The 14,223-nt window shown below is 47.3% G+C and overlaps 1 long non-coding RNA gene across 1 annotated transcript in view; it reads left to right on the top strand.

Moving 5' to 3' along the window:
* LOC144819738 (uncharacterized) overlaps positions 1 to 14,223 on the top strand; it is a 30,696-nt gene that overhangs the window by 846 nt on the left and 15,627 nt on the right. The window contains exon 2 of the long non-coding RNA XR_013607542.1: positions 501 to 608. This is a non-coding gene — a long non-coding RNA (uncharacterized LOC144819738). The remainder of the gene's footprint in view (positions 1 to 500; positions 609 to 14,223) is intronic.

The following is a 14,223-nucleotide window of genomic DNA, read 5'->3' as shown; positions in this document are numbered from 1 at the left end:
GCCCTAACTCTGGTGATCAAAGATTATATGGAGCAGATTTACAACCCCCTTTCGCCACTTTTGCGTCACTTTTCCCACTTTTCCCATGTTAAAAGTGGCTTAAGGGGCTTGTAAATCTGCCCCTATAGGTTTGCATTCTGCTCCTAAGTATATGATATAACTGCACAATCCCCATCTGTTTTCTGTCTGGATGGCTGCACTGTAACACTTTTCACTATAATTTGCAGACAGCATGCTTTTGGTGCATACGTTTCTGTGTAAATCACGGCCACTGTAAAGGCCTCCTGTTGTTTCTGACCACTGATTTCACACCACACTATTTACGTGCTGCTCTATGTGTTCTCTGGTTCTTCTGTCTACATAATATTTCATCATTACTGAGGTTGTTGTCAGCTGAAGTTTGTTTACCCATATCTTCTCAAAGTCATTGCAGACATCAGCTGTGGATACTGCATTTATGTTTATATTACTGCATTAAAGTCTCACGGTTTTCTTTTTAGTTCCTGGGGACTATCCTGAAGCAAGCACCATACAGAAAATGGCATGCCTTTTTTATGGAAGAACTCACCGCACAGATTGACAGTTTTGCCTATCATGAGAATGAGGAGGTTAGTGCTCTCAAGGGTCATTTGGAAAGGCAGTTTAACACAAAGTCAAAGAAGGATAGAACTTTGTATTCCAATCGCACCGTGATTGGTAAAGTAAATTTGTATACTATGTGTGCACAGCACTGGAATTAGACAGTCGGGAAAATCAGGTATGGTTCTCCAACTCCCTGGAAAAGCCAACCTTCTTAGAGTCAGATGGAGATAAACACCATGAGGTAATTTCGCTCCACCTGATGCATTAGGAGACACCACGTGTCAAGGCTATAACCATTGCCCTAATGGTTCTTCTTTAGCCAATAGGTATTCTTCATGTTAGAGCCACTCTCCATTCAGTGGATGTGAGGTCATATTCATGCAAAAGTCAGTGGCGGTATTGTTCCTATTAAAAAACAAGGATGAAAGAAAGGCAGACAAGAAGGGGGAACCCTAAGGATTATTTCTTTGTACCCTCACACATCAATGAGGATGTCATGCTTCATAGTGGGCATGCTCCTTGTAATGCCAGCACTGCAATGCTCTATGGGCCCCACGAAGAGTCGCTTTAGCAGAGATCTTTTTATTTTTGCTGTCTGATGAAAAGTGTCTGTGTGAGGGCATTTTGAATGTGAGGAGTGGAGTGAAAGTATATAGTGAAGTGAAGGGAGACTAAAACTATCAAGAGATACCAAACTGGAATTTAATGTGATGGGTCCCTTGCAAGATCTAGTAGGGTGATGTACCCAAGTAGCCTAAATCTGTGAGTGTGGGCAGGTCGATGTGTTCACGTCCAATGGCCTAAAAAGGATCCACAATGCTTCTTCAGTACCTACAAAATGGGTAGATATCCCTTTCCCACACCTAAGACTGTGACATCCAGTATAGGTATTCCCTTAGAAGAAAATACCTGTTTCAACAAGTTAAAAATTGATCATCCAATCTAGAAAATAAATGAGAATATAAAAAAAACACACACAGTAAGCAAATGTTTTGTATATACGGTCCAATGATTTCCTGGAATCGCTTTTCCAGCTCACTGTATCACATTGTCTCCAAAGGTACAAATGTGCATGCTATTATTGGTGCTGATCAGTCATCACAACGTGAAAAAATTGAAAAACACACTTGTACTTACAATATAACAGATAAAGCAAGTGGACATACGTGGAACAGACAACATAAAACTAATCTCTGTTGGTGTTACACATCGCATTGTGAGTGATTGGTTGTCCTCAGGTGTGAGTGCAGGGTCTCACCCTTCGATTCAATGTATTATGCCCCATAGTTCAAAAGCAGAGAGTAGCACTCAGGTGCTAACTGTGGAAAGAGAAATGATAGGGAGTATTCATGAAAAGCAACCATACTCACGTGGTTTCTGCACGGAGAGCACAAGAGTCTATCCTCCTCTGCTTTAAGGTGCAGGTCAGTCAGTCATGTTTCTTTATTCAGCATTTTACATGAAAACCATAAAAGTACAGTTTAAAATGACAATATACATTTTAAAAAGAATACAAAAACTATTACTATTACAGTTCATTGAGCCCCTGTCCCAATCCCTCATGTTACTCATAATTTTGGCGGGGCTTCCTTCAACAGATCCCTCTTGTCTCTCTTAATTTAACTGCTAACCTTAAAAAACTTATTACAGAAAGTAGGGTCAATGGGTCTTGGGCCATTTGTAAAAATAAAAGGGCCTCCTTAGCATGCCTAAATGTGTTTCTTTTCAGCAGACTAACTAAAAAACGGCACCTGGGCAATGAATAAAAGGGGCATAGTAATACAAAATGAAGGTTATCCAGCCGCAGGGACCCTTTGACTCAACTGAACTAGTAAAACCTACCGGATCAGCCAGTAGATGATGTAAAAAGTTGAGCCTAAAACGTGTGATTAAGAATCTGTCCAGGGCATTGTGCATGAGGGCAAGGTAAGGTTCCATTCCTTCACAGGTCCTCACTAAGCCATGAGCTTTGACTGACTGTTTGCCCCATTCCCTATCTTCTCCAGATGAGGCTTTATAGTTAAAAAACATCTCCTTTACCCTGTCCCGATCCCGACCTACAATTCCGGTCGGCGTTAAGAAGAGATCCTTACAGCCAATGCTTTCAAGAATGACCTTTATGTACTTCAGCCATGGGATATTCATTCCCCTGTCCCTACCCAGGCAGTCCAAGATTATATGCTTGGTCAGCATGGCCTCTGGATTAACGCAGATCTTTAGCCAAGCTAACAGGGGCCTAACCTGCACCTTGTCCCCTATAAACGCTCCACCCAGTTCTTCATGAGCAATGTAAGCGGGAACGCACTGTGGGACTTTGAGGAGCGTTCTCAAATATTTGTTCTCCTCGACCTGCAGTTTGTCGGAATCGACGAACCCCCACAATTCTGCCCCGTACACAGCTTTAGAGTAGCAGATTGAATTGTATAAGTTCATCATTTGTTCTGGCGACCACCGTCCTAGTCTGCGGGCAAAATTCTAAATTGCCCCTATACTTGACACTAACTTGTTGCATCGCTCCTCAATTAATGCCTTATAGTTTAAACCCCTATCAAATAAAATGCCCAAGTACGAGAAGGACTGCACCTTCTCTAAGCTATGTACGCCTATTCTATAGTTGAAGTTTTTCCTTGATTTAGGGCCAGATGTAGGTACATTTTATTTTACCACCTCTTAAATACCGCATCATACCGACTCGGTATTTAAGAAGTGGTAAAATAAAAGTACCGAGATGTAGGTAAATGCAGATGTGCATTTACCGATTCGGAAACAATCGGTATTTACCGATGCGGTAAATACCGACCGGTAAATGCCCATGCATTCCTATGGGCTTTGAAGCCCATAGGAATGATTGGGCATTTACCGGTCGGTATTTACCGCATCGGTAAATACCGATTTACACAAGGGTGCAGGGGGTGTCACTTTGACACCCTCTGGCACCCCCAAAAGAGGCTCGGGTGCCATGTGGCAGGCATACCTGCCCTAAGGGCAGGTCTGCCTGTCATATGGCATAGGTGTGCATGCACACATGTGCAAGCACACCAGAATCGGTATTTTACCATCAAATAGTATTTGATGGTAAAATACCGATTTTTTAATGCTTGTGGGACTCAGAAGAGTCCCACCTACATATCAATTTTCCCTATTCCGTAAAAATACCGACTCGGTATTTTACATAATCGGTAAATTTACCTATCGGTAAATTTACCGAGTCTGTAAAATACAGGGCCCTACATCTCAAATTGCATTTACCGGTCGGTAACGGCCGAATTCGGCCGTTACCGACCGGTAAATGCCTACCTACATCTGGCCCATAGTCCCTGTCTCCATGACGTACGACTTGGTCAGGTTGGCAGACAGATCTAAATTATTCATAAAATCCACGAAACCATCTATCAATCGCTTTAGTCCCAGTGGAGTGCGTGCCAACAAGATTGCGTCATCTGCATAAAGCAGGACAGGGATTGCTCTTCTGCCTACTCTAGGTGAATCCACATTTAAGCATCTTAGGGCTTGTTCTAGGCCATTTATATACAGGGAAAACAAAAACGGAGGCAAAATACACCCCTGTCGTACCCCACTAGTGCAAATGAAAGGCTCAGTGCTTTCACCCTCTAGATTGTACCGAACTTTAGCCGAGGTGTTCCAATGTAGAGCTCTCAAAATCTTAATGAGGTCTTGGTCCACCCCTAGGTTACTAATTTGAGCCCACAGCTTCTCCCTGTTTACACAGTCAAATGATGCGGTGAGGTCCATAAAAGCTAAATAGACCGCTTCATCATTGGCAATGGTGTATTTAGCCACCACTAAATATAGATTTAAGCATTGGTCTGTAGTTGATCTTTTAGCCCTCAATCTGTACTGGACGTCGGTGAGGATGTGTTGTTCCTCAGCCCAGCTCATCAGGCGTTTAGAACAACGCGTCCCAGCACATTGGCAGTTACATCTATTAGGGAGATGGAGCAATAGCACTGAGGGCTGTCTCTATTCCCCATTTATTTTAAAAATGGGGACGATTATGGCAGTTGACCATGAGCTGGGGAGCCCTGTAGCTGTAGCAGCATTTATTACTCTTGTTACAATTGGCGCCCATAGTTCTAACTTACTTAAAAAAAGGTCCGGGGGCATCCCATCCAGTCCCAGTGTCTTATTTCTAGTAAGACCCAGGATACGAGCACTAATCTCTTCTAGGGTAAATTCTAGTGCAACATTCCACCTCTCCACCCACTCCTCCTTATTTTGAACCTCAATATTCCCCCGATTATGAAGCCCTCTAAAGTGCTCCACCCACGGTTCGGGAAGAACATTAGATCCTATCTGCAGGCTATTTGCATCTTGGAAGCAGGGGTGTGGAAAATTAGTGCGTTTTGGTGAACATTATCTGCGCCATCTTGCCTCTTCCCCTGATGCCACACTTTTGTCGTGCGCGCCCGCCATTTTAAGATGCCCCGATCAGGACAAACCCTTTTGCATGCCGCTGGCCCCTGACATAGCCCTTTGCCTTCGCTAAGCCTGCACGCTGACCACCCCCTGCTTGCACCTGCCTTGAGTCATAAACCCCTCTTCGGCGCTGCTCTGCCCCAGGCCCTCATCCTGTTCCCAGCGCGACACCTCCCTGCTTTCCTTTCATGATCTCCGGCCCTTAGATGCAAACCCCCTTTTTCCCCGTGTGCCCGTTTTGTCCTCCCCGTTCCCAAGCCGACACCCAGCTCTGCCGATACCATCCTTGCCCCTCCCCGTACAATAGAAAGCTTCCCCCATCAAAGAATCCCCGGGTTGATCAAAGCCCCCACCCCATGAGATCCGATCAAACTCCCCACATTCCGTGAATCGGCGGATTATCCAGCTGCGCGATGCTCATCACCTGTTGTGACTAGGGTGGGGACTTCAACTGTAAATGTGTGTGGGAACGGGCCCAAAGGGGAGTTCCGAGAATGTCTTTTCCGTACATCAAAGCTTTTACATGTATGTGTAATCTACAATAAAGTCATAAATGTGGGTATAAGAGGCCAGGCCTCAGAAATACAGTTAGAGCACCTCAGAACGATACCTTCTGTCCGTTTCGTTGTGTTCTCCTCCGGAGAGAATAAAAAACCTTGTTTCCTGCTTTCCAGTCTCCAGCGCCTGCCTCTTCATTGATTTAAATAACTAGGGGGTCACAGAGGCAATACCGCCGGGCAAATATCGATTGTCCTCGACCCGATTGAACTTTTTTACAATTGGCGTCCCAAGCGTGGGGCCCATCAGCGACTCGTGGATCCAGTGGGAGAGGTCCCGACGACAGAGTGAACGACTGCAACGATCGGGAGAGCTCTTGCCCAATAGACCCTCGTCTGGCAGCCGATCATCCGAACTTCACTAGTTCCGAACAGACCTCTCTCGAGTGATCTACGGTCCTGACTGGGAACCATCAGGAGTGCCGTGAGAAATACGAGAAAAAGAGGACGATCGGGCGCTGGATTCGGAAGACAAGAAACTGTCCACATGGTCCGGGTAAGGTCGTGTTGCCACGACAAATTGAAATTTGTTTTGATTGCTTGATTGTTCAAAATACTAGTATTGCTTTGTTTATTTTTATTTAGAGATTCACTGTCTGCAAACGGAGAAGCAACAGGCTCTCTCTCCCTTTGCAAGCAGTGGAGGATAGGTAGGGTAGCAGCCGTGCTTGTTCTTTTTCTCCCCCACTCAATAATTGCTTGAAACTGAACTGTTGTTCACAAAACTATTGTTTCCTGGAGATTCCCTGTCTGCAAGCAGGGAAGAGACCACCCTTTTTGCAGATAGTGAAAAGGGTAGGTAACGCAGATCTTTGCGGACCTACTCATTCTCCCCATTGTTATTTATTGGTCGTTTGGTTTTATATTTTTTTTTGATCCATGAGGTATTCACTACCTGCAAACAACGTAGAATAGAAATATTCTGTCTAGTCTTTGCACCTAGTGATAAGATAGGCAGTGCTGACTTTTTAGTCCCTCGTTACGAGCCGTCATGTCTGTCTTCTCCCCACTGATAAATAGCCTGTTTAGCCCGGACCGGGTGCTAGAGGTGGAGCATATAGCTCCACTAGAAGGCACCCCTAATAAGGACATGTTCATAAACTATGGGTTAGTCACCATAGCTTATAATAAATTATGGCACAGGTATACCGAAGATAGCCAAGACAAACAGTGGCCACTGGCAGGATCCTTTGACCTTGATAAAATAGAAACGTTAGAAATAGCCCTTCGAAATAATAAGACGACGCCAATTATGCTCGACAGTCTCGGTATGTGGCGCAGAGAGGCTACGAAACGACAGAGAAAAGACGAGGATAAACCAAGTAGGGAAATATACCGACAGGACAACCCCAGGACACCGCTACCCACAACTTATCCCCCGACACTATGCAAAGGACGACCAGACTTAGGGTCAGACCAATGCGCTTTTTGTAGGTATGTCGGACACTGGAAAGCCCAATGCCCGACTCTACTGAGCGTGAGTAAAGGCAAAGGGCCGACAAGAACGACAGACCGACAGTACGAGAAAAGGCGCGAGACAGAGAAGAACCCGACTTACATAGACAGACCAGACAGAACCACCACGTTTGATTATGCCCGATGGCACAGATTTCGCCAGGAAAATCTCAGCGGCATGCTCAAGTTCTCCTAGGTTGGGCAATGTCAAGACGGGAACCCAGCCTCGTTTAAAATTCACAGACGGAAAGAGATAATTATGACCAATAACTGTTTTTATATTTGTCTTGGGTCTTTGTATGTCGTACTTGTACTGTCCCCCGTCTGAGTTCGTGTGTATGTAATGTACAAATCTGCGTCATCCGTCTACACGTGTTTCCGTGTTACTCGACCTCTGTTAGCAGAAACTTAGCATAAAAGCAACCTGGAAAGAAAGAAATGGTGAAACAACATCCGTAGACCATTAATGAACTTGAACTTTTAATTTAACACAACAAACAAGGAATAATAACGATAAACTGTAGAAAATGAAAGTCAAACAGAACATTCGCCCCCCCCATTCTGGAACCTTCCAAAGTAGGGCAGGGTTACGGCTACGCCCAACCAACGGCAACCCATATAAGGCGAGCCCCGCCGCCAACTCTTGGTCAGGAAATCTTAACGTATGGGGGAGCCGGAGGAGAGGCAGGAGCCCGCAGCCTGGGCATTTGCAGGTAGTCCCGCCACATGTCTCCTTGGCCGGCCGCAACGGGCCTGGAAAGACTAAGGTAGTCCCGCCACATGTCCAAGAGGAGAACGAGGCACCTCTTCCTTTTCTCTTCCGTCACAGCCGCAGCAGTCCTGGACGGCGGGATGTCCTGCACGTACCTCCACAACAATTTGTCCAAGTTGGGCTGGGAGGGAGAGGCGACGCGGACGAGCCTCTCCCACCTCCACCGGTAGGAGGTTTCCCAGCCCCCGGCCCGACGCCGAACATCCCCAGTCAGGCGATGGTGCCCATACTTCCACAGCACCGGACACACCATGGTGGCACCCCAGTACTTGCGCAGCACCGAACGTACAATGGTGGCACCCCAGTATTTGCGCAGCACCGAACGTACAATGGTGGCACTTGGGGAACACCGGATGTGGAGAGGCCTTCATGCGGGGCGATGAAAAGGAGCGGCATGGAGTGCACCGGGAGAAGGAGACGATGTGAACGAGTCTCCCTCGCCCCCCCCAGGTGGGGGCATCACAGCTGCACCCCAGCTGAACGTCCCGCTCTCACAAAACAGGGACCTCTTCCTTTCACTCCGAAGGGTCTCTTCCATTCTTGCAAACTCGACGAGAGTGGCCCCTGTAGGGCCTCAAAATGGCGTCTGGATCCGCTGGAAGGCGGGCCCCGGCCACTAGAGTAACTTTGGCCAGCCATACAACTCGAACATTTGTCCCATGGAACACGAGCCCCCATCTCCGACAGCATCTCCGCAGCCTTGAAGATCATACAAAGGTCCCCGGCGGAACCTTCGGCCTTTGCGGGTTTCCGGTAAGGGACGGCCGCCTCGATCGCCAACGAAACAAACATGACATTGCCACACCTTCTGTTAGCGTGAATTCTAGAACTGCCGAAAAGGACTCTGGTCCAAACTGCCAGTAATGGAAACATTTCCCCCCTGATGCTGCTTCCGGACTGTGCCGGCCCCGCCCAAAATGGCGCTGGTATCAATCGGAACTTACGAACACCTCGTGGTGTTCCTTCGCACTAATATAAACTTGATGTTCTGAGATTTTATATGATCCTTTGTACACTTGGCTAGAAAAGACGAAGAGAACTCACTCGACGAATAGTGTGAAAAGATCCCCGTTACAAATGTTGATTACGAATGTACAATGTATTATATTTTTATAACTGATGTAAACCTCATTTACAACGCACACGTACGGTATGCATATAGGAAATCTGATTACAACTGTTATGATTATGCTTCTAAATTATGAAAATATATGCCCCCGAACCCCCAGCCAATTAATAGACGTTTTAGTCTCTTACAAATGAATGAGTAAAACTTTCCGATGTTTTTATTGCTGCAAACGACACCCCCCACTGTACGCACTTTAGCCATTGCCACGACCGACCAAATACGACCGCACCCTCATAATCCATATGCTGAAATGATTTTGCAAAATAAAGTCTTTTGAAACTATGGACGGGTATTGCATGCTTTATTTTAAAACAATATGGGATGGGTGGGAAAGTTCTTTTTCTGTGCACCCTACTCTGCTCTCTCTTTAAGGTTAAAAGAAGATGGTTACCCAGCCCTGGAGGACGGATCGGATCAACAACACGACACTCCGCCTTCAAAGTACGCGACTGACTCATGAACTCTCGCGTAGAGGAAGACCTTGACTTCCAAGGATGGGTAAAACGAATGGTGTAAATGAGGGAATGTAAAAGGAGGGTGAAATGAAATAATGTAAATATTATAAAGTACAACGTTCCAAAGTAGCAGGGACCCAAGAACCGAAGAACTTTAGAACGCCACGGCGTTGAAAGAGGTTTAAGGATCCCGATAGTGAGATATATCCTTTGACTAGATACCTCGCACTAGGCACCTCTGGTTTCCTTTTTATGTTTCCCCGCACACGCCCTACATGAACACACTACCCCCCCCCCTCGACTCCGGAAACCATATCCCCGGGGACCCTGCCCCAAGGAGGAAAGACGAGTAAGAGGTAAGTAAAGGACTTATGAATCCATGTATTTGAATGCGCGCGAATGCTGTCTCCCCCACCCCCCCCCTTTTTTCCTCCCTCTGCAGGTTACATCAGAGATTACAGCCAAGGTGTGGCGAAGATCTGAGACCTTGCCATGTCTAAATACACGAAACGGACTAGCGCCGCAGGGTGGTGTCTAAGCACGCCTGCAAACTACTCACGTATCGAACAGACCCGGAAAATTAGCACAACTTGATAGAAAGTGATCACCCTTAAACCAGACCGGACGAATGAACCCATGTCACGTATGATGCGAAACTGTGAGGGAATGTGTGTGTGTGTGACTGAGGCGTTGACCCAACTGGTCAAAGGACCGAGAATGCGAGAAAGCGCGACAAAATGGTACCTCCTTTTTTCCTTCTTTCCTTTTCTCAAAGCACGTCCCCTCTACCCTGTCTAATGCTCAAACTGCATGATTACAAGATTCTAACGCGGACTCGTGAATACCCTTTACTGTGTAATGCCCTAAATAGCCTTTCTTGAATACACTGCCACCCTCTCTGTTGCACGTGTACTATTTAGCCTGCCGTTGCACTCTCTCTCTCTCTCTCTCTCTCTCTCTCTCTCTCTCTCTCTCTCTCTCTCTCTCTCTCTCTCTCTCTCTCTCTCCTCTCTCTCTCTCTCTCTCTCTCTCTCTCTCTCTCTCTCTCTCTCTCACTCTCTCTCTCTCTCTCTCTCTCTCTATTTTTTTCACTACCACTCTTCCGAGTGGTTAGCCCCGAAATTGGCAGATTGCCACCCCTAGCACACCACCTAATTGGCTTCAAATACCGTCAGTATTTGCACAAACGCTCGTCTCTAAATACAAATCACCCTGAAGCCGCATCATTACCTCTCCTTTTCCGCTAGAAGTCAATGAACCCAGGTTGGGCCGTAAGGGAAAGGACAGGTAAGACGACAGAGGTTCCCTAATCTGACCCGAAATAAGGGAACTACATGTCAACGGCTCCTATAGTATAAAACAAGGACCTCAGAATACGCGACCCTCCCCTCCCCGAATTGTCGCAATACCCAAACCAGAAAAACGATCACCCCCGTTACCTCCCCTGTCTATGCCCCTGGTTGTTTCCCATAAAACCCCTGTCCTTCCTAGTTAAGTAACCGGGCTGTAAAAGGTTACGTAGGACCCAGAATGATGTTTTACAAGGTTAACAGACTAGACCAAGGTAAAGAAATCATCAAAATGAATCCCGCAGTAGTTGAAAAACAGGATGCACCGATAGAAAGGAAATGTTTAGCCATGTTCGTCTCTCAGCAAAATACCTGTGTAGTACCATGTTGACGACTCACTGTACCCTTTTGTAAATGTAAAACTCTAGAGAACGGCATATCTTTGCCAGATTTGTCTCCCGAAGGTGGGTTACCATCAGATGAACTGTCATGCCTGTAATAAATAATTATGAAGGAAAGTCATAGTAAATCCAACAGGTCCGCCACCGGTCATTCATATGCCAGTTGTGAACATTAAATATAACGGACATTTTCATTCTTTGCCTGGAGCTGGGAGAGAAATAGACTTTTTGATTATCTTCATCTGCAAATTTTCTAAAGACTGTCTTTTCAAACTTGTTTAAGGGTACTGCTGTTGGAGGAGAGAAGGACCGGATGTGGGAGCACGAGGCCCGACTGCAGACTAAGGAACACCTGCGACATTAGCCAAGGCGAGACCACGACTGAAAAGAGCTGCAGGACGAGGCACTGTTTTCGACAGCATGAAAAGAAAGGGTCGACCTGATGCCCCTGCTCGACGTCCAGTGCCTGTCGACAAGTCCCCGCTCTCTGAATTCCGTCACACGCCCGCCTGTTTGAAGTCTCTCGTTCCCCTAGTTTGTTCCCAATTTGGCCTTGCTCCATCCCCCTTTTTCCTCTGACCTACCCTATGGACTGTTTTGAACGCTCTTCTTCCATCGGAACTTTCTGACAATCACCTCAAAGGACACAGGGCGAAAAGGACCTTTTCGACCGGAGACGCGAGGAAAGGGTCGTGCCCTGCAACGCAGAACTTAGAACAGAGCTGGACTTGTAGCTCCACCGCCGGTGCTCAACAGCGCCAACGAAAGACCACAAAGAACAATGAGAACTCATAAAACTTCGAACATTTGACATCCTCAACCACCGTTTTGCTACGCCTCATTTCTCTCCCAGCCGCCATTGTATTGATCCTGCTCCAATCCGAATCTGAAATATGTAATAACCTGCCAGTTCACGTTATGATATGTACTTGCTGCTCTCGCTGCAGAACCGTTTTTTTGTATTTCATTCCTATGACTTTCCTGCTGAACAAATTTATCAAAGTTTATCAAATAGGTGCACCTCCTAAAAACTAGAAACCTCAAAATGTATTGTTTACAACTCTTTTTCATCTAGGGTTCCTACCGTTTTCTTTCTCATGCTCACCACAGTAGAACCGAATAGAAAATGAACCAGCAAGATGTCTTGAATATGTTAAAGGGAGGACTGTGGAAAATTAGTGCGTTTTGGTGAACATTATCTGCGCCATCTTGCCTCTTCCCCTGATGCCACACTTTTGTCGTGCGCGCCCGCCATTTTAAGATGCCCCGATCAGGACAAACCCTTTTGCATGCCGCTGGCCCCTGACATAGCCCTTTGCCTTCGCTAAGCCTGCACGCTGACCACCCCCTGCTTGCACCTGCCTTGAGTCATAAACCCCTCTTCGGCGCTGCTCTGCCCCAGGCCCTCATCCTGTTCCCAGCGCGACACCTCCCTGCTTTCCTTTCATGATCTCCGGCCCTTAGATGCAAACCCCCTTTTTCCCCGTGTGCCCGTTTTGTCCTCCCCGTTCCCAAGCCGACACCCAGCTCTGCCGATACCATCCTTGCCCCTCCCCGTACAATAGAAAGCTTCCCCCATCAAAGAATCCCCGGGTTGATCAAAGCCCCCACCCCATGAGATCCGATCAAACTCCCCACATTCCGTGAATCGGCGGATTATCCAGCTGCGCGATGCTCATCACCTGTTGTGACTAGGGTGGGGACTTCAACTGTAAATGTGTGTGGGAACGGGCCCAAAGGGGAGTTCCGAGAATGTCTTTTCCGTACATCAAAGCTTTTACATGTATGTGTAATCTACAATAAAGTCATAAATGTGGGTATAAGAGGCCAGGCCTCAGAAATACAGTTAGAGCACCTCAGAACGATACCTTCTGTCCGTTTCGTTGTGTTCTCCTCCGGAGAGAATAAAAAACCTTGTTTCCTGCTTTCCAGTCTCCAGCGCCTGCCTCTTCATTGATTTAAATAACTAGGGGGTCACAGAGGCAATACCGCCGGGCAAATATCGATTGTCCTCGACCCGATTGAACTTTTTTACAGGGTTGTTAACTATCTTCCAAAAGGTGGTCATATCTTTCCTTTCGGCCGCTCCTCTCAGAACCTCCCAGGTTTGAGTTTGGAGTGCATTCTTCCTGCGCTTTACTGCCTGCTTATAAGTTAACCTACATTGCATAACCCTGTATTTGTCCCTTGGGTTAAGTCTAAAGGCAGCTCTTAGATTCCTCTGTGCCAGGGAGCACCCACTATCAAACCATCTGGGATCATTTTAAGTCTTACCCTGCCCTGACGTCTGCATAAGACCATCTATCAGGCGGCCTATTTCCTCAAATGCCTCCACTAACGATGGTCCTTCCACTGCTAAATCTAGACATTCCTCTAGGAACTGTTTCCCCTCTTTTGCAAAGGACTTATAGAAGCTTTCAGCGTTAACCCTTGACCATTTCAGGTGCCTGCCCTGATCTGTAACCTTCTCTATGTTTGTCCCAGCCCCCTCCTTTTAACCCTACTTACATTTATCTCTGCTACCGACAGTATTAGGGGGTTGTGGTCACTAAAACCGCTCAACTCTATTGCAAATCCCAGTAGCCACTTCTTAAGCAATTGGGACACTAGTATAAAGTGACGCTGAGGAAGCTTGTTGAAACCTTCTGGGGGCTCTTACCTGCGAGGACGCTGTCGGCCACCTTTCCCTCCGTGGCTGGGTCTGCTGTTTGTCCCCCTCTCGCAGCCGCTTTTGCCAACCTCGCGGCCGCCGAGCAGAGGGGGGCATTGTAAGGAAACTACATTTCCCGCCTGCCCTAGCGGCGGGAATCCCGGCCCCAGAGCGCGCCAGGCGGCGCAGAAAAGAGGCGTCACCCCGGTGGAGCGGGTGACGCTGAGGAAGCTTGTTGAAATCTTCTGGGGGCTCTTACCTGCGAGGACGCTGTCGGCCACCTTTCCCTCCGTGGCTGGGTCTGCTGTTTGTCCCCCTCTCGCAGCCGCTTTTGCCAACCTCGCGGCCGCCGAGCAGAGGGGGGCATTGTAAGGAAACTACATTTCCCGCCTGCCCTAGCGGCGGGAATCCCGGCCCCAGAGCGCGCCAGGCGGCGCAGAAAAGAGGCGTCACCCCGGTGGAGCGGGTGACGCTGAGGAAGCTTGTTGAAACCTTC

This window comes from Lissotriton helveticus, chromosome 2_1 (genome assembly GCF_964261635.1).
Source record: "Lissotriton helveticus chromosome 2_1, aLisHel1.1, whole genome shotgun sequence".
Classification (NCBI taxonomy): Eukaryota; Metazoa; Chordata; class Amphibia; order Caudata; family Salamandridae; genus Lissotriton; species Lissotriton helveticus.
Note: the sequence above shows the minus strand (reverse complement) of the source record. Positions and strands in the feature narration are given on the sequence as shown.